We start from the raw sequence: 10,735 nt of genomic DNA on the forward strand, positions 1-10,735 counted from the left end.
TTATCCAGCACTACAAAAACATGGCTACTTTTCCCCTCTCTCTCGTCTTCAGTTCAGGTGTGGTTTGCAATGAAGCTCCATTTACTTCAATTGAACTAAGTTTCAAACCCCACTCAATGTGAAGACAAGAGTAGGGCAAAAATGGACATGTTTTTGTAGCACTGCATAACCCCTTGAATGTGTTTGGCTGAAATACTTGATCTCTATAATTATGAGAAGTGTCCATATATAGTCTTTGTGGGCTGAGCTTGCAACCTTAACTTGCTATTGTTTTAATAGTTTAATTGTTTTAACCACAATTGGTCAGCACTTCTGTGTTGATGTGAGGGTCTCCCAATAAACAAGTTAAGCACGAAGAGAAGCCTCTGGACCCTGAGGTACATAAATGAAAACCACAAATCTCTTCAGCTTTTATAATAAAAAGGTCTTCAATTTATTTCAATGCTTTTAAAATGTCGACGCATTTCGGACTTAACAGTCCTTAGTCATGGCTCTTAATGGTCCCACAATTCAGGGGAAAATATCACAAACGTGAATACAGGCATGGCATATTCCATCTTAATATAATAAACCGATAATCCCGATATGGTGTATGAACCACATGGCACTATGCTGTGCATGTGCATGTGCATGTGCATGTTTTAGCCATTGTCCAGCAATTGGCGTTAAATCACAACTGCAGCTGAAACAGTCTGTGTAAGAGTACTAACACCAAATACACTTAGGCACATCAAGTCATTAAGTACACAAAATACAGGCTTTACCTTATGAATGTACTGTACATAATTTAAAGGCTTATGGTTGAATTATGTCAATAATCACAGAAATAAGTAGAGCTGAGTACACATGTCTTCTCTGGTGATAAACCACATTAAATGATTAAAGGGAAACTAAGAATCTAACCTGCTGAAATCATCCTATAATGCACAGGGTGCTGAGGATGAAGGTACATTTCTTATCTTCATCCTCAGTGCTGTTTTCACGCTATTATTGGTGCATCGGTGCCTCCAGTGCACTGATCCGACTCCGGCCAGTCCGCCCCTTCTAATGAATAACAGCAAAGGGGGCCAGCTCGGTGCACTTGGGCAGTAGCCCCACCCCCCATGCACCAAAATGCCATATTAGCGTAAAGATTTAACTCTTCATAGCGTGAAAATGGCACTGAGGATGAAAGTAAGAAACATACCTTCTTTCTCAGTATTCTGTGCGCTATTGGGAAATATCAGCAATTTAGATACTCCTAACTTGCTGATAGTTCCCCTTTAAACAATGCAGTTGCTCTGCTACAACTGTTAGGCTATGTTCACACTACGTATATTTCAGACAGTATTGTGGTCCTCATATTGCAACCAAAACCAGGAGTGGATTAAAAACACAGAAAGGCTATGCTCACACAATGTTGAAATTGAGTGGATGGCCGCCATATAACAGTAAATAACTGCCATTATTTCAATACAACAGCCGTTGTTTTAAAATAACAGCAAATATTTGCCATTAAATGGCGGCCATCCACTTAATTTCACCATTGTGTGAACAGATCCTTTCTGTGTTTTTAATTCACTCCTGGTTTTGGTTGCAATATGAGGACCACAATACTGACTGAAATATACGTAGTGTGAACCCAGCCGTAAAACTGTATACAATTTCTCACTTCTTCCATATGACCTGACCCGAGTGGAGGCAGAGGGCCACCAAAGTATTTAGGCAAGTATTTATGCTATAGAAACAGATTACCATTGCCTTGAATATAGTATATTAGGAAAATGTTTATGTGCACTGTAAAAATGGGGCTCAAACTGTTAATAAATGATCATGTTAGGCAATTGCTGTGTACAGAAATTCAGCGTCGCTTCCACCGCATTAAATGTCACCTCATGTCTGAGCCAATCGATTTGATAATTACATACATTTTGTCTCTTGACATTGTACGACAGCTCTTGGTTATTTAAGTCAACGTGGAATAAAATGAATATGTTAATGCGTGCCGGAGGACATGATCTGCGTTATCATCACATATACTAAATGGCACCATTTAAAGCACAGGAAATATTCTCTTTGTTTTGCTAGTGTTACAACACATGTATATAGAAGCTAATAGGTTTATGCACACAAGCGTGGTCAATTCATTCCATAGCATTTTAGAGTCTCATAAAAAAAAATACAGTGACCTCTGGGCTTTCTGGTTTAATCAAAGCAGTCAGTTCTCTTGTGCCCTTTTCCTATCTATTGGAGCATAGTGAAAAGCACCGACTGACTGAATCTCCTGCTGCTGAGAGAGACTTCTGAATTATTCATAAGTGTTCTAATGGTAGGTGATGAGATCTCTTCATGCTCAGGCCTTGTCACTAGGTGTTTATTACTTTGTTTCATAACCCGCCTGCTTTTACTGTGGGTCACAAGAACCCTATATACACTCTTGACATGCATTGCTAAAGATAGCACTTTAAAAAATCTCTTTTGCCTGGTAGGTCATGTGAAAGTTATTAGGAACAAATTATTTCTTCATTTCCGCTGACTGGCTATATAGCCTTAATGATCTGTCACCTAGCAATAGGCTGCCTGCTCAAACATAAAAAAAAATTCCATACTGATGCTTTTATAACTAGAATCGGTTTGTTGTAGCTGCTTTCTTGTCAAGTATGTGTCCAAAGTACATTCTGAATTTACATATTCATGACCCATCAGAGATACTGAGGAAGGAGCCTTGGTGATAATACGATATAAGATTCTGCTGTGTCCTGCAGCTGTTAAAGTCTATTAAGTGCGTAATGTCTTTTTAGTCCTGTGCATCTTAGACTATGATTATGTGCTCTGGCTGAAAAGAATAGACATTTAGGTCGTAAGATATAATCTGCCTTTTACTTTGTTACAATGTTCTGGAAAGTCTTGATGCATTCTTGTCAATATTCTAGATGATTTGCTATGGTTAATAGTAGTCAAGCCATGGTAGCTCATGAGTGGGGCAATAGGGGGCCTGAGCGCTGCTATATGTCAGGATAATCCAAAACTAGATGCCATCTTGAATATATATTGGCCCTAAAGCAAAAGTAAATGGTCATAAATAGATGCACAGAACTATAGTACCAATTTGTATGGAGCCATCATAGGACCCTCACAAACGTGGGATGGGCATGGGACCTTGACAGTCCCACCCTATACCTTTTTTTTTTTTTATTTTAAAAATCATAAATATCTTGAAAGCTAATATGCTCACTGTTGGTGGTATATCCTTAGCTCTGATGAACAGTTATATTAGTTGGGGTAACCAATAGATAGGTATTCTTATGACTTGGCATAGGAGCTTTTTACAGTCTTCCCAATATTTAGAGATACTTGGACAATATCACAGGATGTGGGGTAAGGATCCCTCATGGCTGCAAATTTCTCCAGCAGCGGGCAGGAGAGTTAGGGTAAATTATCACCAGTGGGTCCAGGTTTAGTACCACCTCAAGACTGTTTTAAGATCGGACTCAATCTTAACAATATTGGATTAAAGACAATAAAATCTCGCCCTTGGGCACTGCAGATGAAGATTTGCTAGAATGTTGAACTGAAGCCCGAGCTTGTAGTGAGACTTTAATAATGGGGTTAAAAACTGAGGGTCAGAAGAAATTTGAAAAAAAAACCCAAAACCTTGTTTGATTAATATTTTTCTGTTCCTATAGCCATAGATTTGCACAGTTGGTTTTTTTCCAGCTGTCACACGGTACACCTGATCAGGAGTGGTGAGGCCCCGGCGGTTGCTACACACAAAAGAAAATATAAACACAGCAGGCTGGTCCCGCTCAACAGCAGAACGTAGTGACGTTTGAGCGTGGCCCGATAACCAAAAGTGCAGGGTGGTTGCTAGGGACGCCAGTGGCGCGCCCCCAGCAATCGATCCTGCCTGTTGTGAAGGAAGCCGTCAGCATTACTCCCAGCCGAGCAGCATGGCTGGGAACCAGGCGCGCGGCTCAGCTTCTAACAGTTCGGCCTTATATATGGCCCTGCAAGGTTGCATCTGAGCCCCAGTAAGTGAGACCGGCTTGCAGCGTCTTTACACATCTCCAGACAGAGATAAGCAGCCAATAACAATGATTTTACTAGCTGCACAAATGATCAAATCAGCCGATTTGCTCACTCAACAACCAATTGCTTGCCTTTTTTTATGAGGTGACTACCGTTTGTTCACTAGGGGAGAAGGAACATTTATTACTTTGAGCTGCAGAGATACTTTAGGTGAGATATAGGACACTGGCAAACAGGAGGGAGCCCGAGAACCATTGCCTCACCCCTCTTCTTCTTAATGCCTTCTGTCTTGGTGTCTCTGTTACTTGAGATAAATTATATAAAAAAAAACCTAAAAACAGAGTAAACAACATTAGCAGTTTACCTATGTGTCAATATACCTATGCAGATATGGACATTAATGTCTAAGGTAGTCACAAGGTTAATATTACCATCCCTGTTGGTCTAGGTCAGACTATCAGCACCCCTTAAAATTGAAGGTAGTGAGGAGGTAAATGTATTCTTTTTACTCTAGGATGACGGTTAATGCATATACCCCTTGTGGTCTAGGGCAGAGAAGACCATACTAGACCTTAAACTGTACTTTTTTTTTTGCAAATCAAACGTTTGGGCTCAAAATAACAAACTTTGCAGTAAAATTACTGTACAGTTTACATCCAGGTTCCCTACCCCTGTCTGCCCCCCCCCCCCCCCCCGAAATAAAGTTAAAAAAAAGAAAATATCTCCCAGATGTCAATTGGATTGTGCATAATATAATTGTTTTATCTCCTGGTGCCATTTTGGTGAGTATTAAGTCAGGTGTTACTTTTTACTATAGGTTCTAGAATATTATTTTCCATCTAAAACTCATTTTGAGGAAAAAGAGAAAACACAGCAAAAAAAAAAGTAGAATGTACCTGATGTCTTTGTCAGGGAACACAATTTCCACAATGTTACCATAATAACTGTAAATTAATGTGACAATACTGACAGATAGATAAGGTAACAAGTGCTTGGAACAGCTTTGAAATCTATTCCTAAAGCACAGAGGCGTCTGAACCCTTTGTGTGTGAGTCTGAACCCTGTCTCTGCAAGGTTACTTTTTAACAATATAAGGAGCATAAGTGCCTTTTCATCAAATGAAAAAAAGCATGCCCACTGGCAAATGAATCATATTATAAAAATTGATCGTATCCCAAAAGGGAAAAATGTTATTGAAGATCCAGTGGCCTGGGATGATACTTCATTGATCATTGTAAGAAATACTTCCAGAAACTGTTTTTTAATCTTTCCGCTAGAGCATTAGCAATTATTCTTTAGCCCGTGGTGAGTAATGACTTCAGTTTCCCAGTTCCTCAATCGATAAAACATTTACCCTACTGCTACAAATGTGCTCTCCGCTTAGACAAGCAGAATTTTTCTTCCAATTATTCTTTTTTTTTTTTTTCTGTGCGTGACCTCATAAAATATTTTAAACTTATTTTATTGTAGGTGAACAACACCTTCCACCTATACAAATGTGATGGAGCAGAGTTCAGTACTTGCATCCATTTTACATAGCATACATACATCAAGCCTTCATAATGTTTTAATTTTTTTTTCCTTTTTTTTTTTCCGCAGATGGAAGTGGTTAAAAAGAAGAGCAGTAGAAATGATTGACTTTTTAGCTCTGAAGGAAGATACAATTTAAAGGTGGCTCTTTAGTATCTGGTCACTGAGCATTATATTGAGTTTGTAAGTAGTAAATTTTCCACTCTCCACTCAAGTCTATTTCTGGAAAGGATCCTGAGCTTAATAGTTTGTGTAAAATGCTATGCCTACTGTATGTGCATAGAAGGTAAATATGTCACAGTCAGGGCCGGATTAAAGAGAGGGCACCCAGGCACGTGCCCCGGGGCCGGCACCACTTTGGGGCCTCCACCAGCCTGAACCCGGAAGCAGAGTTCCGGGTTCAGGTTGGGGAACTCTATTCCGCTAGCCGCATCAGGCCCCCGTCATCTCCTGACTCGGCCCACGTGCACAGCACTCTCCTGTGTCCAGTGGCAGCTAGACACAGGAGAGTGTCATGCCTGACAGCTCCTCTCTGGGCGGGCCGCGCGTGATGACGTCATTTCATCGTGCGCCAGCTGCTGGAGAAGACCCGGCTAGCCCAACTCTGGAGCAAGGAAAGGTGAATGGAGAAGGGGAGGGTCCTACCAGGACACCAGGGGGGAGAACTACAGCTACCAGGACACCAGGGGGGAGAACTACAGCTACCAGGACACCAGGGGGGAGAACTACAGCTACCACCAGGACACCAGGGGGGAGAACTACAGCTACCACCAGGACACCAGAAGGGAGAACTACAGCTACCAGGACACCAGGGGGAGAACTACAGCTACCAGGACACCAGGGGGGAGAATTTCAGCTACCAGGACACCAGAGGGGGGGACCACAGCTACCACTAGGACACCAGAGGGGGAGAACTACAGCTATCAGGACAACAGGGGGGGGGGAGAACTACAGCTACCAGCAAACCAGGGGGAGAACTACAGCTACCTGGTCACCAAAAGGGGACAACTACAGCTACCAGGACACCAGGGGGAGAACTACAGCTACCAGGACACCGGAAAGGGGGGGGGGCTACAGCTACCACCAGGACACCAGGGGGGGGGGGGGAACTACAGCTACCAGGACACCAGGGGGGAGAACTACAGCTACCAGGACACCAGGGGGGAAAAACTACAACTACCAACAGGGAACAGGGCACCAGGAGGGGGAAAACTACAGCTACCAGGACAACAGGGGGGAAAACTACAGCTACCAGGACACCAGGGGGGAGAACTAAAGCTACCAGGACAACGGGGGGGGGGGGGGGGGGAACTACAGCTACCATGACACCAGGGGGAGATCTACAGCTACCAGGACACCAGAGGGGAGAACTTCAGCTATCAAGACACCAGGGGGGAGAACTACAGCTACCACCAGGACACCAAGGGGGAGAACTACAGCTACCAGGACACCAGGGGGGAGAACTACAGCTACCAGGGCACCAAGGGGGAGAACTACAGCTACCAGGGCACCAGGGGGGAGAATTACAACTACCAGGACACCACAGGGAGGGGGAGAATTACATCTACCAGGACACCAGGTGGGGAGAGCTACAGCTACCAGGACACCACTGGGGATGGGGGGGGGGGGCGAGAACTACAGTTACCAGGACACAAGGGGGGAGAACTACAGCTACTATGATGTTTCTTTTGTATTTTTTAGAACATTATTCAGTAGGGGTGCCCTGGGGTAAAATAAAAGGTTAGCCATAAAACTCACACTGCTTCTCCCTAGCAACCCCCCCCCCCCATTAACTCATCCATGTCTTTCTACATGTTCAAAAATCATTGGGCACCGGCCGTGCATCGCTGCATTTAATAGTGATGTGCGACCGATGGCTGATCGAGCCTTATAATAGGCTCTGTAAGCTAGGATATCAGGATAGGATATCAGACTATGTAATGTGGCCCTAACACAGAAGGTAAGAACGAAGAGAAAGTGCTAGGTTCTCACATTGCGTTAGTAACACAAACAAGTGAGAACACTGAGCCCTCTCCTGTCTCTAGGGCCTGGCATCTTCCTCTGCACTGCAGTCTGTGACCATCACATGCAAAACAGAGGAGCATGCCAGGAGTGAGGAAGGGTCTGTGCTAAGTCGCCTACTCACCTACAGTAAGTGGGCATCTGTATAGATCACGGTATAGTATTTTTTTTTTTTGGGTCGCCCGGGGCCTCCACCAACCTTAATGCGGCCCTAATCACAGTATACAATGGGGTTCCTTGATTTTTTTTTAATGTAAGACAAGTAATTCACATTAGCATGCATTTTCTGTGTGAGCAATATTCTTATCTATTTTAGTCTTTTGCATACTATCGTAGTTGAAGTGGCGTACTCAGAGTGTGAGTATACCACATTAAAGGGGTTATCCAACGTTAGAAAAAAATGGCTGTTTTCTTCGACAGATGCTGGATAACCCCTTTAAAAACAGATCAAGTATTCTAATGAAGCGCGCAAGCGCGCAAAATGGCTGTCTTGTGTGTGGTTTGTTTGTAGGATTTGGCATCTGCTGTCCCATGAAATGTAACAACATATGATTTTACTTCCCAATAGATACAAAGATACCGGCACTGCTGTCTCTTACGGCTCTGGAGCCACACATACCGCCAAACACACTGGACATTGAAAAACTTGTGGGGATCACTGGTTGGTGCTCACTCAGATGTAAAAAGCATACAGTTCAAATCCAAAAGAAAACAGATGAGGGCACTCACCAGATACATGATCTCTTCTTTATTTTTCAACGTGCATTTAAAAACTTACGGACATCCTGGGCCACATAGTAGACGCCAAGGACTTACGAAGCAGGGTGGTTGACACCGCCTCTCCATGTCCAGAGCTAAAAATACTTTACTCAGTGACGTGTGTGAGTGGGCGTTACATAAACAACATTAAAAACAATGTACTTTGTCCCTAAAATACATAATTCTGTCCAAAATATACCAGGAAAAACCGCTAGTAACTTTCAAACGGTGTAAAAACCTTAAAGACGTGCTAGTGCACAGCCTGTTCAAAGAAATAAAAGAACCGGATTGGATCCGCACAGCAGAGCCGAAAGGAATGTTCAAGTGCGGGAGCTGTACATGGTGTGAACAGTGTTTAGAAACAAAAGCAATCACACTAGGCGGTATTACCTGTGTTATAAAAGATTTTATTTGCTGCAAAAACAAAGGGGCAGTGTAAGCGTTGGTTTGCGAATGTTGAGTACACTACATAGGTAAAACCATTAGAAAGTTAAACCGAAGGTTTTATGAGCACATTTATTCCTGCAGGACAAAAAAAGGGGCAACTAGATTAATAAAACATATAAAAGAGAAACATCAAGGAAGAACAGATTGCCTAAAATTTGTAGGATTAGAGCGAGTAAGAGGAAAGCAGGGTCAGATATAAATAAAGTACTACTTCAAAAAGAAACACGCCTTATTCTAGCAACAAATGCAGAGGGCGAGATTGGACTCAATGACAAAGTTGAATTAAATATGTTTATTTAAGTCACTGTTTGGAACTTGGCAGTAATTTTGTTTTTAATGTTGTTTATGTAACGCCCACTCACACACGTCACTGAGTGAAGTCTTTTTAGCTCTGAAAATGCCAGAGAGGCGGTGTCAACCACCCTACTTCATAAGTGCTTGGCGTCTACTATGTGTCCCAGGATGTCCGTAAGTTTTTAAATGCATGTTGAAAAATTAAAGAAGAGATCACGTATCTGGTGAGTGCCCTCATCTGTTTTCTTTTGGATTTGATACATATGATTTTACCCGCATCAAAATAAAGGAGATTTGCAACGATCTGTGTGTGCCCTCTGCTTACTTGATTTACTATACTTGATTTGTACATACTACGTCTTTTTTGAGAGGCTGCACCCTGGTGCGAACAATTTGAAGTCCTAATTGTGTTCAAGACCTAACAGCAATTGTGGTGAGTAGTGCCGATGCACATTCTAAGACTTTGTGTTTCCCTTTAAAAACAGTGTACAATGCAGGCATGTAATATACTGACCTCTGGTTGCCAAAGGAAATTGTAATGAAATGCAATGTAATGAACAACTTGACATTGGAACCTTTTTGGAGACCCTGGACCTATAAAGCTTGATCCTGCGATACAGGCCTTGTCATGACAGTTTTCTTCGACAGTAGGTCTTACTGACACTTTAATAGCCAAACTCTTTAAATATCCATTTACAGCTGGTGGCACAAATGTTTTCGACAGATTAAAGATGACATACATTGTATTACTCCTGCCAGAGAGGCTTTTGCTTGGGCTATTCCAGTACGGGGACATAATGAACTGATGATGTCATAGCTGTCAGGATTGTCTGCATTAAAAAAAATACCAAAAACTTTATCTACAGTGTCAAAACTTAAGCAACTTAAAGGGAATCTGTCAGCTGTAATGCACATTCCAAACAGCTGACACTGTTACAGTACATAGCTGTTAGAGCAAGGAGACACATGGTACCATTCATATTTTTATCTGTACTTCCATAATGTAGAGAAATGATTTTATTCTGCAGTATAAAGCGTCAAAGAAGCTTTTCCAAACTCCTGAAATGCTGCTGAAAAGATTACTAGCTCTCCCCTCCCATACTTTAGTCTTCTTGGGACTGTTAGTCAAGTAGAGATAAGGATGAGAGTGATGGGGAACTAGGAGGAGTTACAGCTAGTGCTTCAGAGACTTGTGATAGCTGCCTTATCATTGCAGAGAATGGAAACTCTGCAAAATAGCGAGTAGGGCCATATTCACATGGCGTATTGTACCGGCCGTTCTGTGACCTGGCCAGGTCACGGAGCGGCCGGTCTCTGCAAAGATCATCCCGGCCGGTACTGCAGTACCAGACGGATGATCTTTACAGCCGCAGAGTTCTGATGCAGGCGCGCGCTAATGCTAACTCCCCACAGCTTACTATCAAGCAAGCGGCCACAGCCGCTTTTCGGTAAAATAAAGTCAGGAAACCTACTCCAGCTCTGAGCTGGCATAAGTTTCCTGGTGCTCGCACTGGTGCGCACGGGATTTATGTAGAGGCAGTACTGCCGGAGCTGCTGGGCAACAACGGCCTTATAAATACGAAAATATAAGTTGTGTGAACATACTGTAGCCTTATTGTCAACTTTGACAGCTGCATCCGATTACTTAATTAGCGGGCACAGCAATCAGACCATG

General features: G+C 42.7%; 1 long non-coding RNA gene across 1 annotated transcript in view; it reads left to right on the forward strand.

The window, feature by feature from the left end:
- The window catches only part of LOC138785640 (uncharacterized), a 65,542-nt gene extending 57,326 nt beyond the window's left edge, over positions 1-8,216 (forward strand). Inside the window, exons 4-5 of the long non-coding RNA XR_011362128.1 lie at positions 5,608-5,721; positions 8,129-8,216. This is a non-coding gene — a long non-coding RNA (uncharacterized lncRNA). The remainder of the gene's footprint in view (positions 1-5,607; positions 5,722-8,128) is intronic.
- The last annotated feature ends 2,519 nt before the right edge of the window (positions 8,217-10,735 follow it).

Source organism: Dendropsophus ebraccatus, chromosome 3 (assembly GCF_027789765.1).
Source record: "Dendropsophus ebraccatus isolate aDenEbr1 chromosome 3, aDenEbr1.pat, whole genome shotgun sequence".
Taxonomy (NCBI): domain Eukaryota; kingdom Metazoa; phylum Chordata; class Amphibia; order Anura; family Hylidae; genus Dendropsophus; species Dendropsophus ebraccatus.